The sequence below is a fragment of the Pleurodeles waltl genome, chromosome 5, assembly GCF_031143425.1.
Source record: "Pleurodeles waltl isolate 20211129_DDA chromosome 5, aPleWal1.hap1.20221129, whole genome shotgun sequence".
Taxonomy (NCBI): Eukaryota; Metazoa; Chordata; class Amphibia; order Caudata; family Salamandridae; genus Pleurodeles; species Pleurodeles waltl.
The window spans coordinates 1042078707-1042099036 of NC_090444.1; the positions used below are offsets into that span (position 1 = coordinate 1042078707).

General features: G+C 42.7%; 1 protein-coding gene and 1 long non-coding RNA gene across 3 annotated transcripts in view; one reads left to right on the forward strand and one right to left on the reverse strand.

The window, feature by feature from the left end:
* FBXO30 (F-box protein 30) overlaps positions 1-17773 on the reverse strand; it is an 83032-nt gene extending 65259 nt beyond the window's left edge. The window contains exon 1 of one of the 2 annotated variants that reach the window (XM_069235242.1): positions 17608-17773. The gene's annotated coding sequence lies outside the window, so the exon portion shown is untranslated. The remainder of the gene's footprint in view (positions 1-17607) is intronic. The other variant, XM_069235241.1, reaches the window with a different exon arrangement.
* The window catches only part of LOC138296273 (uncharacterized), a 137576-nt gene continuing 135001 nt past the window's right edge, over positions 17756-20330 (forward strand). The window contains exon 1 of the long non-coding RNA XR_011203802.1: positions 17756-17893. This is a non-coding gene — a long non-coding RNA (uncharacterized lncRNA). The remainder of the gene's footprint in view (positions 17894-20330) is intronic.

Consider the following 20330-nt stretch of genomic DNA (forward strand, 5'->3'; position numbering starts at 1 on the left):
GTGCAGGGTAGCCATAAGATTATATATAGTCTGGGAGTCTGTCATACACGAACTCCACAGCACCATAATGGCTACACTGAAAACTGGGAAGTTTGGTATCAAACTTCTCAGCACAATAAATGCACATTGATGCCAGTGTACATTTTATTGTGAAATACACCCCAGAGGGCATCTTAGAGATGCCCCCTGAAAACACACCCGACTTCCAGTGTGGGCTGACTAGTTTTGCCAGCCTGCCACACACCAGACATGTTGCTGGCCACATGGGGAGAGTGCCTTTGTCAGTCTGTGGGTAGTAACAAAACCTGTACTGTGTGGAGGTACTTCTCACCTCCCCCTGCAGGAACTGTAACACCTGGCAGTGAGCCTCAAAGGCTCACCCCCTTTGTTACAGCGCCACAGGGCATCCCAGCTAGTGGAGATGCCCGCCCCCTCCGGCCACGGCCCCACTTTTGGCGGCAAGGCCGGAGGAGATAATGAGAAAAACAAGGGGGAGTCACTGGCCAGTCAGGACAACCCCTAAGGTGTCCTGAGCTGAGGTGACTGACTTTTAGAAATCCTCCATCTTGCAGAGGGAGGATTCCCCCAATAGGATTAGGGATGTGCCCCCCTCCCCTCAGGGAGGAGGCACAAAGAGGGTGTAGCCACCCTCAGGGCTAGTAGCCATTGGCTACTAACCTCCCAGACCTAAACACACCCCTAAATTGAGTATTTAGGGCCCCCAGAACCTAGGAAGATAGATTCCTGCAACCTGAAGACGAAGGACTGCTGACCAGATGCCCTGCAGAGAAGACGGAGATACCAACTGCTTTGGCCCCAGCCCTACCGGCCTGTCTCCCCACTTCAGGAAAAACTGCAACAGCGACGTGTCCCCCAGGGTCCAGCGACCTCTGAAGCCTCAGAGGACTACCCTGCATCTAAAAGGACCAAGAACTCCAGAGGACAGCGGCCCTGTTCCACAAAGACTGAAACTTGCAACAAAGAAACAACTTTCAAAAGGACTGCACGTTTCCCGCTGGAAGCGTGAGACTTTCCACTCTGCACCCGACGCCCCTGGCTCGACCTGTGGAGAAACAACACTACAGGGAGGACTACCCGGCGACTGCGACCCTGTGAGTAGCCAGAGTTGACCCCCCTGAGCTCCCCCAGCGACACCAGCAGAGGGAATCCAGAGGCTCCCCCTGACCGCGACTGCCTGCTTCAAAGAACCCGACGCCTGGTAAAGACACTGCACCCGCAGCCCCCAGGACCTGAAGGATCCGATCTCCAGTGCAGAAGTGACCCCCAGGTGGCCCCCTCCCTTGCCCAGGTGGTGGCTACCCCGAGGAGCCCCCCCCCCCTTGCCTGCCTGCTTCGCTGAAGAGACCCCTGGGTCTCCCATTGAAACCAATTGCAAACCCGACGCCCGTTTGCACTCTGCACCCGGCCGCCCCTGTGCCCCGCTGAGGGTGTACTTTTTGTGCTGACTTGTGTCCCCCCCGGTGCCCTACAAAACCCCCCTGGTCTGCCTTCCGAAGTCACGGGTACTTACCTGCTGGCAGACTGGAACCGGGGCACCCCCTTCTCCATTGAAGCCTATGCGTTTTGGGCACCACCTTGACCTCTGCACCTGACCGGCCCTGAGTTGCTGGTGTGGTAACTTTGGGGTTGCCCTGAACCCCCAACGGTGGGCTACCTTGGACCCAACTTTGAACCCTGTAGGTGGTTTACTTACCTGCAAAACTAACCAATACTTACCTCCCCCAGGAACTGTTGAAAATTGCACGATGTCTAGTTTTAAAATAGCTTATTGCCATTTTTGCCAAAACTGTACATGCTATTGTGTTGATTCAAAGTTCCTAAGATAGCGGAGTGAAATGCCTTTCATTTAATGTACTGTTTGTAAATCTTGAACCTGTGGTTCTTAAAATAAACTAAGAAAATATATTTTTCTATATAAAAACCTATAGGCCTGGAATTGTCTTTGAGTGTGTGTTCCTCATTTATTGCCTGTGTGTGTACAACAAATGCTTAACACTACCCTCTGATAAGCCTACTGCTCGACCACACTACCACAAAATAGAGCGTTAGAATTATCTCTTTTTGCCACTATCTTACCTCTAAGGGGAACTCTTGGACTATTTCTTACTTTGAAATAGTACATGCAGAGCCAACTTCCTACAATTGCTTACTAATCACCTTGGATGTTTGTGCCCCATACACATCCCTAAAGCAACAGAATGGACTGAAATACGTCAAATAGTTTTGCCCAACAAATCAGTGGCATATATTGGGCATGCTTCTTAACTGAATAAAACAGGGATGTGCATTTTAGATCACAAGTACTTTCCATATATAGGGGAATACGTTTTAGATCAAGCTTACTAAACAGTGCCTGCCCTGTCTGTTGAGAGACAAACTGTGGACTTACCAAAAGCAAAAGCCTGGCTTAAGAGATCCCCCATTACTTACCATTGGGAACTTTTCCTATTAGGCTCATTTGTTTTTTCTAGCTATTTGATGACTTGATTTATCCATCTTCTGTCTGTCCCACCCCTGGAGTATAGCCATGTTACTTGTGCCCTTCAACTGCTCACTTTTAGAAATCTACGTTTTTGTTTTGTCTTTACTTAAGAACTCCACAAGAGTACATGTATTTTCTAGCTGGTGCCCTTTTGTGCTTCTCTTCCCTTCTCAGAGCTCTGTGTTTCTTTTTTTTTTTCCTCGCTCTCTTTCTCTCCCTCTTGTACTTCTTCCTCATTCACAACATGTTAATTCATCACAAATTGCCTCTCCTTCTCCCCCCACCCATGTGTTGCTTCTCACCCATACCCTTCTCTCCCTCCTGCTGCTTCTCCTCCAGAATTCTAAACTTCCTTAGTTGCTTTTTTCATTTGTGCGCTTAGGAACGTGGAGAGGTCTGTGCCAATCTAAACTATTGCTTTTCCTCCCACCACTGCCCTGTGTGTTGCTTCCACCCACCTTCTCCCACCTCTCTCTGCCGCGGCTCCACCCACCAACTGAGCCCTCGGTGTTGCTCGCTTCCACCGACACATCAGTTAACAAAAAAAAAAAAAAAAACCTTGTCATTTTGTAGGCATGTGGGTGCGTATGTCTACAATTCTGCACAAATGCTACATTATAGCACCTGTTAAAATGTGTATTTTTCTTCAGCCATGCCTTACAGCATTGGGGATACTTTACAGCATAGCTAAAACCATTGTCAAAGCCTACAGGTCCCAAGTCGAGACCAATTTGTTTTGTCAATGCCTGTTCTACTTCTAAGCAGGATAAATTAATAGTCTATGTTGTTGACCGTGTGTTGTTGTGGTTGTACCAAAGGGTGAATGCAGGAATAAGAGTGGGCAAATGGATGCAGGAGTGTCAAGATGAGTGACAGAGTGCATCCATGATGACTTGAGTACCTAAACCCATTAGTGACACATAGGCACTTTTATTCATAAACCAGACCATTTGACACTTTTAATGTTTGTTCTTACCGGAGGACGACTACTTACGTGGTCGGTAAATGAAATGCATCATTTCGGAAGGGCATTTCACGGAGGGAAACAACACTGATCAGCATATGTGAAGATCAGGTAGATCTAATTGCTAGCCTACTTATGCAAAGTGTCACAGTGCCCTCTTTAAAAGTAGCTGCAAAATGTGATGTTTCATATCTAAATGCTAGCTGTCTTTTGAGCAATATCACTACCTCAACAAATATTATCAAAGCCAACTGGTCTCGCCTTTCAAAGGCATTAGCCAGCCTTTTGGCTTTCCCTATGTTTTTTTGACAATGCTGAACAACACTGAAAACATGGGGACAAAAAAGCTAATTGTTTCAAATGCTGAAGCAAATCAGAGGTGGTTAGGGTGCAGAGGTAACAGATGAGGGAAGAGGAAAAATATGAAGATGGAAGTTGCAGAGAGAGCAAGAAAACAGGTGCTCTCCCAAAGAGTACCGGAATAAAAAGAAAAAAAGTTGTCTCCTGATGTCAGCCACGGAAGGACACGAGTTATCCAATCAAAAAGATGATAAAGAAGCTATGCTCAAAGGGAGGGACAGACAAAAAGCAGCAGGAAAGTCACTGTACACGAAGAAAGCAAATACAATATACAAGAAAGCAAACCAAAGCTAAGCAATAGGTCGATCTAAAAGGCCACTTTAAGTACTGGTGTTGTACACAAGAGGACTTAACAAGATTGTAGGTTGAACCTAAAAAAAGATGCAGCTAGGAACATAAGTGCTCAACTTAATGTGTCAACCTTTAATCTATTATCCACCCAACGTGAAACAAATATTCACAAGAGGCAAATTAACTGAATACTGGCACCAAGTGTCACCATGCAATAGGAAACAAAGTGTACAGGTGTGTACTTGTGGTGGAACTGTCAGCCATGAACAAGGGAAAGCAAGCATCACCTTTATACACTGGAGCACTCAAGGTCTGAAGAATTTATGAAGGTACATATGTATAGAAGACAATTCTAATCATTAACAAACAGAACGCATGTAAATTTCAGTAGAATGTCAGCCACAATGCAACATCAGTCTCTATATACACACACACATGAAAAACAGCTAAAAATAAGGCACTGCATGTATCCATCACATTACAAGCAGGCATGGAATAGAGCGGTATGGTGTGAACAAAAGGATAAGTTACACTGGTCAACTATTTCTAAACAGATTTTGAATGCTCTTTTGCAAATTCAATGGGGAACACCCTAGAATGGCAATTAGCATTTTAGATATGCAAATTAGTATAAATGTTTTATTATCATCAGAGTTAGACATGTGAAAAGCAGCAAAATCATAGTCACCAGGCAATGTTAATGGCCAAATGTATGGTGTCAGCTTTGGAAAATAAAATGAAACAGAAAACTGAGCAGTAAAATGTTTGCAGAGTGAAATGTATGTACAGATTAATGGGTTAATGTATCAGGTGAGCAATGTGCATGAAACCTGCATGCCAAGAGCTGGAATCTTAGTGACTCTCCTACTTCCAGATTTCAACAGGTACTTCACTGAATTTACTACAATAACACAAATTGTCAGACCTCGTACAGGAGCCCAAAAGGGAAGGGTGGAGCTACTGGGATACAGCCATGGGGGCTGGGGTCATTTGACGCTACAGTCCTGGGACCCATCCTCCTATGGCTCTGCAAACTGATCCAAGTATAACCCTTTCAGCACTGGACTCTGTGGTAGTGATGGCAAGTAATCACAGGGAGGCTTGTGCAGGTGTGTGTGTGTGTGTGTGTGGGGGGGGGGGGGGGGGGGGGGAAGTTGGCAAGAAGGACCTCTGTTCAGTACTCAACACTACACCATAAAATGCAACCAGTAAGCATTCAGCCCAGTGCTTTTCTTTCAAAAATGAAAATACTTTGTTTTCTTACACTAATTTTAGATAGCCAACTTGTAAGAGTGAATTCCAAGCACTTTACACTAAGGGACCAATCTAGCCACACTACCTACCCAGTGGCTCCTCTCCCACAAACTGTTGCCTCTTGCTTCATGTATAGAAAGAGCCTTAGGATTTTGTGGTCACTATATGTGGTGTCTAATACCCCCATGTCCCCAACTTTATGAGCCAGATTATACGAAGCACAGATGTAGTCTATTATGGAGTTCTTCTTAAATGATTTATGGGTGGGGGCTGCGGGTGAATCCATACTGTAGCGCCCATTTAAGTCCTTAGGCCTTTCAGCAAGGATATGCCTCTTATCTGTTCTAATTCTAGGAGGGAACTTAATAGCAGGGATATTAAGCGATTTCTCTCTGTCCAGGTTACTAAAGGCGTAAAGTGTAGTGTTAGACACCTTGCAACTTAGGTCCCCCATAACCATTAAGTTGACGGGTTTCTTATAGCGCCAACATGTTCAAAGAGTTGTTGGAGTATAGCATCCCATTCGTTTCCGAGGGGGGATATACACATTTACAATGGTTAGGGGAATTTTCTCACCCTTTCCCCTCTAAATTGTACTTGTACTATTTGGCATGAGTTTGTAGAAACGGGGAGACAGACGTATTCCCAATTATACCCGTTACTTTAAAGAACAGCGATACCCCTTTTAGCATGCCCTTTTGTTTTAAGGGAGTGCTTTTTTGCTTAAAACCGTATAGCCCAGACAGATGAACTCGTTTAGACTCCAAGTTTCTTGAATACAAATCAAGTCAAACATCATGGAACACAAGACTTGTAATTTACACTGATCCTTCCCTGGTCCTGCAATATTCCAGGAGGCCAGGGTAGGACCAGAGCTAGTAATAGGGCTGAATCAGCATCTCCCTTGGCTTAGGTCTATTCAGTACCCCCGGAAGCCAATTCCAGTTTTCTTGAGTATCACCGTAATCCTGTGGTTTGGGCCCTTCTACCACATTAACTACTCGTATACCGTGGTGTAAAGAAACTTGGACAATTCTCCTAAGGTAAAAGAGCCACCCCCCCCCCCCAATTCATAACTGTATTTATAGAATCTGATCCGTAGGTTTTGGTTTTGGGTGGCCCAACCAGAGCAAGGACAGGGATCACATCTATTCCCCTGCGTTGTAACTGGGCACAATTAGCCAATATTAATTTCACAGTAATTTTGGAAAAAAAACATACCTTTGCCTGACTTCTACCTTTACTGTGGTCAGGAAAGACCCTCACAATATCGGTTCTTTCAATTAAATTGAGCTTATCTATTTCCAAGAAACAGGACAACAAAAATGATCGATTTAGGCATACATACACTTGGATCAAATATGGCCAGGAATTCCAGATAATCAGGCAAGTCAGTCTGCCCATCAGGGGCTTTATCCCCTCTGAGTTTTCCCTCCCACACTCTGGAAACTAGGTCTCGGATGAGACCCCTTTGCACGCAGTGGGCCAGATCGGGTGGAAGCATGATGGTAGAGTCAGATCTTGCATGTGGGGTCACTGGAATCACTGGGTCATCCGACTGAACCGGGACTTGTGCATATCCAACTGCAGACGCACCCTCAGACTTGTTCTTAGAAATCTTCGGAAGGGAGCCCTGTTTCACAGTGTCCATATTTTCCACCTGTTCTCTCTCTCTTCGAACTTATCCTTCCGTTTTTTTTTTTTTATGATTCTCCGGTTTCTTTTCTTTGCAGACTTTTTACCTCTTATATTGGTTGTTCTACTTGTATGCCCTAAATCGATTTCAGTTTGTTTATTTTGCTCTACTAGATCCACCTGCTTTATAGGTGGCAAATCTTTAGGAAGAAAGATAGGATATGATGCAACACTGTGAATAGGGTCCGATTCCTTTGACTGGGCGATATGAGCCAATGTAGTTGTATTAAACATTAAGAGTGAATTAGTAAACAGATTGTCCAGAGAGTATACCTCATTTTCTTCCGCGGGATGAACCACTATATTAATGTTTCTTTTGTCAACCTGAGATTTCCCCGCTTGAGTTCCTCTATCAAGGAGGGAGGGTTTATCACCCTTAGTCTTCAAATCCTCAGTACTTGGGGACTGCGGGCTAATACCATTTAACTTCAGGCCCAAGCTCTTCGATGCTTCTCTTTTAGAGGTCATGATCCACTCTGTCGGGGACTGGCTCATATTTTGGTTTACTAGTAAGACTTTTAAAATAGAGACCAAGATATTTTGAGTATGATCTGAATTTTTTACGTTTTTCTCCAAAAGTTCCAGGATGGATGATAAAATTCTCTCAAGACATCTGATGGAATCAGAGAAAACTGCATGTTGTGCAGGGGGGCAACCGAGATCTGGTGTATCAGATTGAGTTAAATCAGACAGAAAATGATCCGAGGGGGTACTACTGAATAGATTTAACATGATGGAGACTATACTAGATTGTGCTTCTGCAGGTGTCGCTGGAATAGTTGAGGGTGCTAATCTGCAGCTAAGCAACTCGTCCAGGTCTAGATCAGGGAGAGTAAAATCTGTGGCTCTAACCTGACTTATCCCCCCTGTCATAACCCCTGCAGTCCCCTCCTTTGCAATGGTGCCTTCACCTATCAAAGCATTCAGATCATTGTTCTGAGAGGGGCCTAAGGAAGATTTATTAGCAACAACGAGGTGTTTTCTGCCCTACCCATTATTTTCTCACTAGGATCCTTCGAAAGAAATGGGAGAATAGAATTCAGACTTTTAATATTTAGTTGTTGTATCCCTTTGTTTCTCAGGGGGGGTTAATTTAGTTTTTTTACATGCAAGATTAAGGAATGACCTACTCCTTCTTGTGCGTTTAGACGTCATTCTGTTGAAACTGTTCTTGCCCACCCTCTTTCTACGAAGTGGCTCAGGTACGCGACCGACTCAAATATCAGCGAGGTCAGGGAAAATGGGGCAGTATCAGTGAAGTACCACCAAGGCACCACCAAAACCCAGTTGCAGTTAGTTGCCTCAGAAATGGGAGGAGAAGACAGGGACAAGGTGGGCAGGAGCGGAAAGGCCACCAAAACTCCCGACCCTTCCAACACTCCTGATCCTCTCCCCTGCAGTAAACTTCAAATAAGGGCTTTCAATGCAGCACCAGTTTTTTGCAGCCAAGCCGGATCCAGCCCAACACTAGTCACGGTAGCTATGGTGCCTTTGTGGATCAAATCAAGACCAAGAAAGTCAATGGGAGGTACTGGAGGCCGGCAGAGAGGGGATAGCGCCTTCAATGACTCCTGGGCTTCAATAGGAGTCACTAGGAGTTAATAGGGGATGGTAGGAGTATGGGCAGTTGAGCACTTGGAGCGCTATGAGGCGGTCAGGCGGGCAAGTGACAGGGGGTGAGGGAGACAATCCCCCCCACTCTCCCCTTTTACCACCTTTACCTCAATCAAAGGTCAAGGTCAGACTTGCCCCCACACTTGTGTGATCTCCTCCTCCACCTCCTCCTGCTCTTTCAGGCCTCTTACTCCAGCGCCGATTTCCCTCTCTGCCTCTTCACCGCTACTTGCCGGCGTCTCCACCGTTTCACGGCCCAGGCTTCAGTCACAGCTTTGTCCCCTCAACGTGTCGGCACAGCTCGGCTCCAGGCTCAGAGCTGCAGACGCCGGCCAACACACCAGCTCACTCCCACACAAGCCAGCGTTGGAGCCGTCTCCTCCGATGCAGGGGCTTGAGAATGGGGTGGGGGCAGAGTCTCTTGCAGCCGGCAGCCGTAACAGAACTTTCTTCAGGCCGCAAACGCTGCCGAGGGTACCTCTCGGAGCGCGCTGCTGCTCCAGTAGACGGTGGCCACAGTACACAGACAGAGCCCTCGGACAGGCCCCTTCAACGGCCCGCATGACACAAATGGGCACCTCGAACAGACCAGGGGCGCCGCTCAGAGAGCACGGCCCGCTCCTGTACGTAGCAGGGCAGCACACTGACACTGACAGAGACCTCGGACGGACCCCCTTCAACGGCTGCGTGCGCGTCTCAGATTGCAACGGGGCTGAACCGGAAGCAGAAACCTCTCTCCCCAACGGTTTCACCACAGTGTCTGAATGGCTGCGCTCCTGGTACAGTCAGAACCCACATAAATGAAAGTCAACAACATCAATGCACTCTATGCTGACCCCTCTGAGCACAAACTTAAGTAGTTTACAAAATGACCAAAATGAATTTAGCAGGCTCATTATTGGCGTAAAAAAGAAACAACACAGAGCTTTAATAAAAACATTACCTGCTGCCAAACCCAACCCAACCTACAGCTCTAGCCATATTTCCAACCTTCATACGCATGCCAGGGATAATTACCTTTGCTTCAACAATCCCACATTTGAATTTCGTATAAACAAACATCACGTTGTTTAATGCTGCAATACTTTGCAAATAAAGACTTATTCATTTTGAGTTTAGAAGTTATAAGCCTGGTGATTAATATTATGAAAGGTTACTACAGAAAAAAACAGTACAGATTATTAATACTGGAAACCAATCCTTTAAATTATCATTATTAAATTCTACAGGAAAGAATACACACAAAGGCAACGTCACCAGGGTAGAAAGAACATTTCATTAAATTACTTACACAGACCAAACACAACAAGCAAGCCAATTTCTTTTTGTTTCATTTTTTCCTTTTCAAGAAGTCGAGCCTGGCTCTTCATGGAGACCGTGATCAAGCAGCAAAGCATACTGCAGACTGTTAACCACTCCCATAGGCAAGGGCTGCACTTACTAACGGAAGCCTAGTGGCTCACAGCCTACAACGACCAGTTGGAAAGATCAACAAACCTATTCATTCACTACAAACCTGGATAAGCAGACCAGCAAAAAGACAAACAACTGCACCAACAAGGTGGGTCAGGCCACTATTAGCATGGGAAAGCTGGGAGTTTTACTAGACAGTAGGTACACTGGAGGAGAAGTAAAGGTTTGTTACCAAAACGTAAAAGATTATGATTAAGAAGGCAGAGATGGGACCTATCAACTAGCAAACAAGCTGCCACTGAATCCATAAGCACCCAATAACTGTTGTTTTGAGCTATTTTTTAGCCTCCAAAACCACAGTTGATTTTCTAAAGCTACCTGGATGGAAGCTTTCTATCACATAAATAAAACATTGATGCGATTCTTCAGTACTGTAAAGTAACTGATAAAAATCCTTTAAGGGCTTTAACTTTTCTTCCTCTCCACTGAGTATACGTCCTGTAGGTGAAGTCTACTCCTGTACACTTGAGTGAATTATTCGGACTTTTAGTTCATGGGCTAGTATTTTATCCACACTATTACTCCGTAGTACACCTAGCTTTGCACTATTGGTAAGAAAGTTGTTGAACTATTCCATCACATAAACAGCTGATTTTCTAATGTTTTGAGTGGGCTGGGCGATTGTTGTAATAATACTCTTCTCTAACTTTTTTCTTTAAGGGTATGTAGTCATGTTACGTTGGTCATGGAGACTTAATTTTACCACAATTATCTGATTAAATACGCCAGTATGTTTTTGGGCTCTTCAGGATTATAAAAATTTAAATATTCATTAATATGCTCGGCACGTCAACCCTGAAGACTGGGGATCTCTTTCCGAGTTTTGAAGAGGGTTACTCCATCAAAAACGTGACAGACAGCCTATCTGCCTTATTACAGGAGCCATAAGATATGATGCATTTGTAATAAAGAAGACCGGATATCTATCATGTCTGTGACAGAGTAGCCCGCTCGCCCTTTAATCTTTTTAGTTTAATCTTCAAATACTGATTTTAGAAGCCTCCCTAGTAGGGTTGTTCTCTATAATGAACTATAGACAGTACAATACCAAACCATCTTAAAGACACCAACTAAAATGCGCCTTTCCAAATTCTGCAAACATAAATAGGAAGGCCACTAATGTCTTCTGCTGCAAAATGGGACCATACACAGTCATAATGGTTAATGTATCGGCACCAACAGTACCACTGCTTATGTTGCAAACCCTCTTTATCTTTTTTCTAGTCCTTGAGTTTCGGCATGGTGGCTTTGTCCTTCACAATAGACAGGGTTACTGCTTTTGTTCCACAAATTGTGTTCAGGTTATTCTTGAATTATCACTGTTGCAAGTCTAACACAGAAGCTTCTTGAAAGCTAAGGGTCACAGATAAACCTGTGGTGGATTCGGGTGTGGGTGGGGTCCTACCCAGAGTAAAGATTGCACTTTAACATTTTTATTGGATGTACAACAACAGTATATCTAGTCACAGCTATCTTTTAAGATCTGCTCCCATCTGCTTGTGAAAATCATGTACAAAATGTGCAGCATTTTTTCAAAGCGCTGCATTCATGTCTAGTACTTGATGTATGCAGAGAATAATTTACTTGAGGGAGCGATACTACCAAATGTATTTGTATTGCAGTTTGACAAACCCAATTCATTAAATCCCACATTTAAAATTGAATATACTAGCATGCAAATTACGTATTGTCTCTATAAACAGTGAGAAATGTACATGGGTTAAAAGTAGAACTGCTTGGGCATCACATGAATGACAATCTAGGAATCTCCAACCAGTTGATAGCGAACTACCTTGTAGCTCAGACACCTTCAGAGTAGCTTGCAGTCTTGAGTTTATTTTTAAAATAAACACAGGATAACATTCTCCTTTCAGTGTTTTTATTTTACTTTGTTATCAACAGGCTGCAGATAGCAGGGCCTGATAGAGAGCAGTGGTCAGTCAGATTTATAACCCAGGCTGGGTCACAGAGGTGAAGGATCACTGAGTATTTAACTAGATATTGGAGTATAAGAACAAAATGATGTTTTGGATTGCTTTTAAATGGGAAAACAAATCAAATGAAAAGTTGCCTTAATGAATATGTTAACTCTTCATTTCAATGTTCACCCATTTTAAAGTTTTGCTTTTACAAATAAACGGGTCTCTAATTCAGAGCGGCCAGTAGACGTTGCCATATTTATAAATCAAAAAATATAATCTTTTTTTTTTTTAATGGGAGAAATTGAAAGTGAAGACAAATATTTATATGAAATATCAGGTTTTAATATTTGTCTCCACTTTCAATTATGCAAAGTATATCTTAATGTTTTATGAAGCACGTTTCTTCACTTTAAATCCCTCCCATTTAAATAAATGTCTGTGTTTTCTCTTATAAATATGGCACTATGTCTACAGGCCACTGGGAACAACATGCCTGCTGTTTGTAAATGTGACACTTGGAAAAAGGAGAAAATTTAAAGGTTTACCTTTAGGAACCCCATATGAACAAAGTTGACTTCTGTTTAATTTTCTCGCATTTCAAAGTCCGGCCTTTACACACAGCAGGCCTCTTGCTCCCAGTGGCTGGTAAACACCGTGGCATATTTATAAATAAAAAATAAAGCCATTATTTTAAGTGGGAGAAATTTAAAGTGCAGAAAAATGTTCCAAGTTATGAACATTTCTCTGCCCTTCAAATGTTTCCCCATTTTTAAAACAAATGGTTGTATATATTTTTGCTATACAAGTAACAGTATGGCAAAAGGTATGCTCTGTGCCACAGGTACATATGACAAACTGTCATCCATACACATATATCCCATACATATGCACACGTTTATACATCCCCAAAGACCACGCTCTTACTGACACACATGGCTGCCATGTCATAGTGCCCCTTGTCAGAGTATTTTGTTCAAACCATAGTATCTGGTTCTATTGAAATTAGGCTTAAAAAGTCAATTAAGCTGGTCATGAGGGTTTCTGGAAACAATGCACAAGCTGCTTAGCCTTTAGTAGCTCACAATAATAGTCACTGATCAGAAGTAACTTACTACAGAAAAAGTTAGGAGATCCCTGACCTAGCATGTGCTGTATGCTTTAAAAACTAACAACAGTTAACACTTTCAAACTGAAACGTATTAAACCTGGGACACAAGCCAGCTGCAAATCTTTTGCACCATGAAAGAACTGTCAGCAATGCCTCCACAACAGATATTTCCAACATTACATATAATCATGCACAGTGGCTACTGTTACTCACAGTGTGTGGGGGAAAAGCCACAATCATACAGGGTGACATTCTAAGAAAGTCCTCACATTCGACTGTGCACTACCTGCCACTGACTTTAGAAAACATTTCTCCAGTCTTGAAGACTAACTATTTTCTTCAAGAATTTAACAAAGTTTAATATATGTGCAAATTACTCCTGTAATTAAGGTAAAATACTTTCCTGTATTTACAGCATTCTGAATCCATATATTAAAATTCAAGTCCATTTTACAACCATTGTTACAAAATGCATTTAGATTTCACAAGTAATGGACGCTTCATCAGGAGAAGAGGTGGAAGAAGAGGACTTCCTTTTTAAAGTCGCAGCTTACCAGGCAACGCAGCTGTCTGGTTTGTGAAAGACATCTTGAGGCGATTCAGAGGGTTGACCTGGAAATGCATTCCGACAGTTACTTACCACTGGCTTTGTGGTTTGTAACTCACATTTTCTGGGTTTATATTTGCTGGCTTTATTTGCTTAAGTCTCCCCAGCTCTAGTTTGTACCTGCCCGTGCTAAAGCCATATTTACAGTATACTTCCACAAACTTATTTTCTGTAATAAACAAGACTTTACATCTTATCACATCACATTTGCTGGGCATTCAAAGACCAAAGTCAAATGTCAAGCTGTGACTTCTAGGGAGCCTGGTGTTCATTTTGCTTTCGGCTGACTTCAAAGTGAGAGAGTGTTTACAGGAAAAAGGAATATAATGTACTTTCTCTATGGAGACTACCTGTATCTTTTTTAAAATTTCATTTTAGATATAGCCATCTCAAAAGGTATCTCGGTCTTCAGTTGCACGAAACATTTGCCTTTTATTCATGGGGCACGAAGTTTACTATTGGCATTGTCAAAGTGGGTGGAAGCATTCATGCTTCTAAAATCATGATTGAAAACTATCAGGCAATTTACGCTGTTTAAAGCCCATTCACAGTCAAGCATAGGATAAGATCTTTTCGCAAGAAAGAGCCAGCCACATAGTAACATTTTAACAATGCTTGGTTTTCAATTTGATATGAAAAGCATATGCTTTGTGTATGACATCTGTGGCAACTGGTTTTGTAGAGCTGGGTAACTTTAAAGGCAATTTTTTAAAAGACTTTGTGTTTATGTTTATCTACACAATAAATATGTATTCCATCTACAACTCTACCTACATTTTACTACTAAACTCTCAGTGTGCAATTATCTTTACACAGGGGGCAGCATGCAAAATTCAGGAGTGTATTTGCAGCCCCCAAGACTATAGCTCTATAGAGACGTTATTGTATAGATTATACAGCTATGCTGGCTTCAGTGCAGCATAGCTGCAAATAATAAAAAAAAAAACACTATAATGCAGACAACACTGACTGTCATAAAGCTTTTTGTCTCTACTTTCAGCCATTTGCAACATAGCTAAAACAACATTGCCAAAGTCAACAGGTCTTGCACAGGCAGGGGCTACTGGCTTTGCCAATGCTTGCCTGTAACTAGGATGTTTTTTTTTTTTGTTTAAACGAAGGTGGGCGAGGGAAAACAAGTTAAGAGAGTGAGCCGAGTTAAGAGTCGAGACCCAAAAATGTTTCTACGTAAATAATACAAATAAACCTCAGGAAAAATATGATACCGTCTCTTTAAAATTCTAACAAGCGTTATTTCTTTAACATGTGGATGATCTGACATCATAGTGTATTAAATTAAACACAATAAATATTTTTTTCATTTGCAGTAAGGGAGGAAAAATGAGGCTCATTAAATAAAATATTTGCCTAAGATCACACAATTTGATTGAGTGGGGAAGCTGGGATAAATCCTAGGTTTTCTGGTTTCACTTCACACAAACTATTCATAAAAAGGGTGCTTATTTGTCTTTTTATAAATAAATAAATAAATTTAAAAAAAATTAAAAAACAACACTAATACCTTTTTTTTTTTTTGTAAACTCTTTGAGCAAGAGGGTAGACTGAGGGAGGTAGCAAAAACCACATGAAAGCTCAACTCGTTTGGGGCTCGAGGTTCCAAGATGACCTTCAGCTGAGCTAGGTATGTAGCTCGAGCTTCCAGTGGCTCGCTTACCTCTATTTTTTAAACTAGATCTTCTTCCTTGTATTTGTTAAAGTGCTGTGTTCTAGAGTATTGTCCTATTGCACCCATATGTAAAAAACAAATCGTGGAAAAATCATCAAGTGACAGAAACAAAATACGGGTGTGCGGTTTGAAGGGATAGACAAATTAAAATATCCCTGCTCAATCAGCGAGGAAGGAAGCCAGTGTATCTGAAACCCTTTCATATTAAATATTTGAATGGGGCATTTTTCTGTGAAGACCAGTCCCAACTATCTCAATCTCAAACCTTGAGCATCAAGACACAGCATTATTTATACAGGCCAAAAAATATATATTTAGGTGCACGAAGTAACACTCTAAAGTTGCAAGACAGTTTAAAATTGCCTTTGTAGGGATTAAAATTGCATGCATCACAACGCCTAACTGTGCAATTTGTAATCAGGTAAGAGAGAAACCACACGTCTATGTGATACGGATGCTGTACTATGAGTAAATAGAATGGGAGAACTAAAGTAACTTTAAACATATCTGTAAGCCTGCAATAAGACCATGTATAGCACAAGTTGACGTGTGACATTATTTTACTGGCAAATATGCCACTTTTCTTCCTTGTCATATTTACATTTGTTAAAGTACTGCAGCGCATAATTTACTATCACCACTTATGGGCAAAACATAAGTGAAGAACGCCAAGCAAACAACAATGTTCGTAGAAACGTGGCTAGATATGAGAGCGATGAGCAAGCGCTGAGCACAAGAGGAAAATTAGAGAACACCACAATCTTCAAAACGCAATATGTATCATCGCACTCTACAAATTAAACATTAGAGGCTTGAACAAGGCAAAGGAGGCCTTTGTTAATTTTTTAGTCTGTGACATAAGCACACAAAGAGCAGAACATATTTTATACTGAAATCAAACCTGCATGTAATAGGATGCTAATTTACAGAAAGGGAGGCAGAGGGACTATTAACTTTCAGTTTCACTCTTTTCCAGTCCACCTTACATTTATCGTTCTGGTGGCAAATCGGGTCCCCTCAGTATGAATGTTTTTAACATGATTGCAGCAGGAAGTCAAACTACTGGCTCTGCAGCAAATGGGGCACAGCCGTAAAAAACTCTGACAAGGGACGCTGTCTATAATACACCATTACCCTAGAACCTTCAGTTTTACAGGTAGAGACGTCGCCCTCCACCCTCAAAGCATTCCCTGTTTGGAAGCCTACATTTGCTCGTGCTGCAAGACGCCCTCCTCCCCTCCAGCGTACCTAAACACTTAAGAGCGGTCACCAGAGAAAAGTCAAGTATGGGGGATTTTTTTGGTACGCGATTCGGGGGCTTTCCGAATAAATTGCAGTTTTGAGTGTATCTTCCGATGGTGAGGAATATGGGAGTAGGAGAACAATATTCTTGAGAGAACGTGAACACGGTACTCTGCAGACTGCGAGAACTTGGCATCGGTATTATTGGCAACCCAAGAGCAACAGACATTTCAGAGAAGTATTTTTGAGATGTACGAGCTTTAGTAAACAAGTCACAATGTAAAGTACTAATCACCTCGTTTATAAATATAAAAATAAAAAATAAAAACTTCGCCGTTTGATCTCCCTCGTTGCAATGGCTACATTATTAGATTGATGTACGAAAAACAAAACCCTAAATTCCACTAAAAAACTGATGAGCATTTAAATAGTTACGAAATTAACCTTGAAAAAACTTGCTTTGAAGTTAAGGGCTTCTTCACTGTGCTGGAAAACCTAAATCAATTCTTTTTTTATAAAGTTAACTGAGAGAATTTATCGATGGAATGGTTTGTTTCCGATTTACTCCCAGGAAGAAAGAGAAGAAAAAGGCCACTGTGCTATATGAATAAAAGTACTAAACACTCACTCAGGACGAGACCTAAAATCTTATTTTTAGCTGAAAAAGATTCACCGTGGAGCACTGACCCATCACATTTTCACCTCCTTCCGTAAAAGTCAAAGGAAGTTAAAGTTCCTCCTCAAAGAAACAATGACAGCTTGAGAGAAGGAGGGGGGAGCTTGCTTTGGCCCTTACAGCCAGAGGTGGACAAGGGCCTCAGGCCGGCAACAGGGACAAACAACATCAGTCCTAGAGCACCCCAAGCCAACAGCGCGCACTCACTCACCGTCACAGGGGTTCTGTTCATTCCCCGTCTACCCACCGCAGTCTCCTGATTTCAGCGGCCAGTGTCTGGGAGTCTCTCCTACCAGATAATCAGCCCCTACACTACCACTCCCCAGCGGGACTCTCCCTGACTCCTTCTCCTTCTCAACAGGACAGTCAACTTCCACGAAGCTTGCGCCTGACGTCAGCGCGCAGCCGGGACGCCAGACAGCTGTACGGCCAACAAGGGAAAACATAGAAGAAGTACCGAGCATCGCACGCTAAATACAGGCATGACTTCGCATTCGGTGAGTGTTAAGGCGGCGTCCATGTTGGAACGAGCGATTTACTTAGAATTAGAAAGTAAACTACGGTGTGAATTGGAGGGTATTCAGTGACCGTGTAAGGTGCCTCCAATTGGTGAAATATGAATTGCGCAGACTGAGAATGAGCTGTGTAGAATCTTCAGAGGGACCGACGCACACATACTAACAGAACCGATTCAGGTGTGAGACTCACGATTTTTTTAAATGCTTAATTTTAGTTGTCTCCTGTCCCAAATTGCTTCGCCAGAAGAGAAGTCAATGGGAAAAATGCGTTCTCCTATATTTTTTCAAAGTCTCTACTTTACACGAGGAAGGTGGAATATATATATTTTTAAAATCGGAATATATATTTGCCCTATTGATTTATAATGAAGCAGACACAATATTAGGCCGGAAACAGCCAAAAACAAAGCCACTTGTGGCTTAAAAATCGAGGTTTTCCCAGCGTTGGTGTCTGAAAGGCTAGATTTAATTTAAGACATGGAGGTGAGTATTATGCATTTCTTTTCTTATCCTAACCCCTACAGTGTGGGCGTCGGCCACTGGCCGGCACCCAAACAACGTCCCTGGTGCAGGTCACAACCAGTGGCCGACACCAGGGAGGGAGTTAAAAAATACTCGGGTGCATTGCATATCTATGTAGATATCTATGTAGATATATCTATATCAATATGTATATATATATATATATATATATAGCAATCAGTTTTGTCAACGCGTGTGTGGTTTCCCTGGGGACTGCGAACAGCCCCCAGGAAAACCGCACCGACAAATAAAAGTGATCTCTGTGTGTGTGTATATATATATATATATATATATATATATATATATATATTCACCACCAGTTTTCTTGCAGTTGCAGCTTGCATCTTCAAAGCAATGCACATACTCAACTGATGCGTTTCAACTGTAGCTTTTAGGCAGCAATAAAAAAGTCAAGTAAGTCTTGTGATTATGTTTCTGCTACAAAAGGACTTTTGTCTAGTGGCAGTCTTGATGCCATAAAGTAGCACAGAAGATTTATATGCCTACTACAAAGATCAAATCTGTATTTTATGTAAATAGCTGAGTAGATTAGTAAAGTCAGCGATTACCTGCGCTATAATACAAATTAAATGTATGTGCGGGAGGGGGCTATAGAGAGCTGAAGGGCACTTTTGCTTGGTGGTAGTGAGGGAATCAGAGGAGTAGGTCATGAGAGTGGAAGCACCAATAATGATTGTTGACTGGGCGCTAGGGGTGCTAAAGACTGTGACGATTGGTATGTGACAAGGTGAAGTAATAGTGTGTCTTTTTTTGAGTGTCTTGAAAGAACGTGCTGATTGAGGGAAGAAGCAAAGGTAAGGTGACCTCTATTGTTGCACGTATCACACACACACACCCACCAGCAATTTTTTGACTGTCTACGTAGGCCAGTGTTTTAGAGCAACAATTAAGGCAGTAGCAGAGATTGCATCTCGTTGGATGACTGCTGCTCAAGCCCTCACTCAGGTTATAGAGGACAGTTCTGACGTAGGATCAGAGATTGAGACAGCAGATACTGAGACAGCATCTGAGGGATAAGACAATGGCGCAGACTCTAAGTGATTTTTCAGTCAGAGGAGTCCCATTCAATAACTCCTCTTCCATTGATTATGAGGGAGGTGATGAGGACAGTCCTGCTGTCCCTTCACAAGCACAGTCTATGTAGCGGGACAATAACTGGTTAGCCCAACCCAGAGAGCAGATGCATGCAGTGGCAAGCACAGAGAGAGTGCTCTCTTGGGAGCTGTTCTGCCCCAAATTCCACCACCCAAATCGTATTGTGGAGACATCCAAATTATCTATCACCAAACAACCTGGTTTTGTAAGACAGACACCTGTCTTTTTGGTCCTGGGCTCGGCGGCCGTATAGGGAAACCTACCAAGCCCAGACATTTCTGGAAACTAGACATCCGGTGGAGTCCACAAAGGTGGGACTTGTATGGATTCCCTAAAGTTTTCTTACCCGGAATATCCTGCAAAGGTGGAATGTTGAATAAAAACTCAATTTTTTTCTTGCATTTCTGTTACACAAACTACATGAATATCCTGGGATAAACAAAATTCGTACCACCCTGTGTTTCCCCACCTGTCCTGATAAAAACGCTACCCTACTTGAGTGCCTCTACCTAGTGCCTGCATCAGGAATGGATCACCCCAGGGTCTACAGTTGCCCTCATGTAAGGACCAACATTGACCGTTGTGTGATCTATTCCTGTCCCGGGCGCTTGGCCTACCCACACAAGTGAGTTACCATTTTTATTGGGAGACTTGGGGGAATGCTGGGTGGAAGGAAATTTGTGGCTCCTTTCAAATTCCTGAACTTTCTATCACCAAATTGTGAGGAAGAGTGTTTTTCCGCCAAATATTGAGGTTTGAAAAGGATTCTGGGTAACAG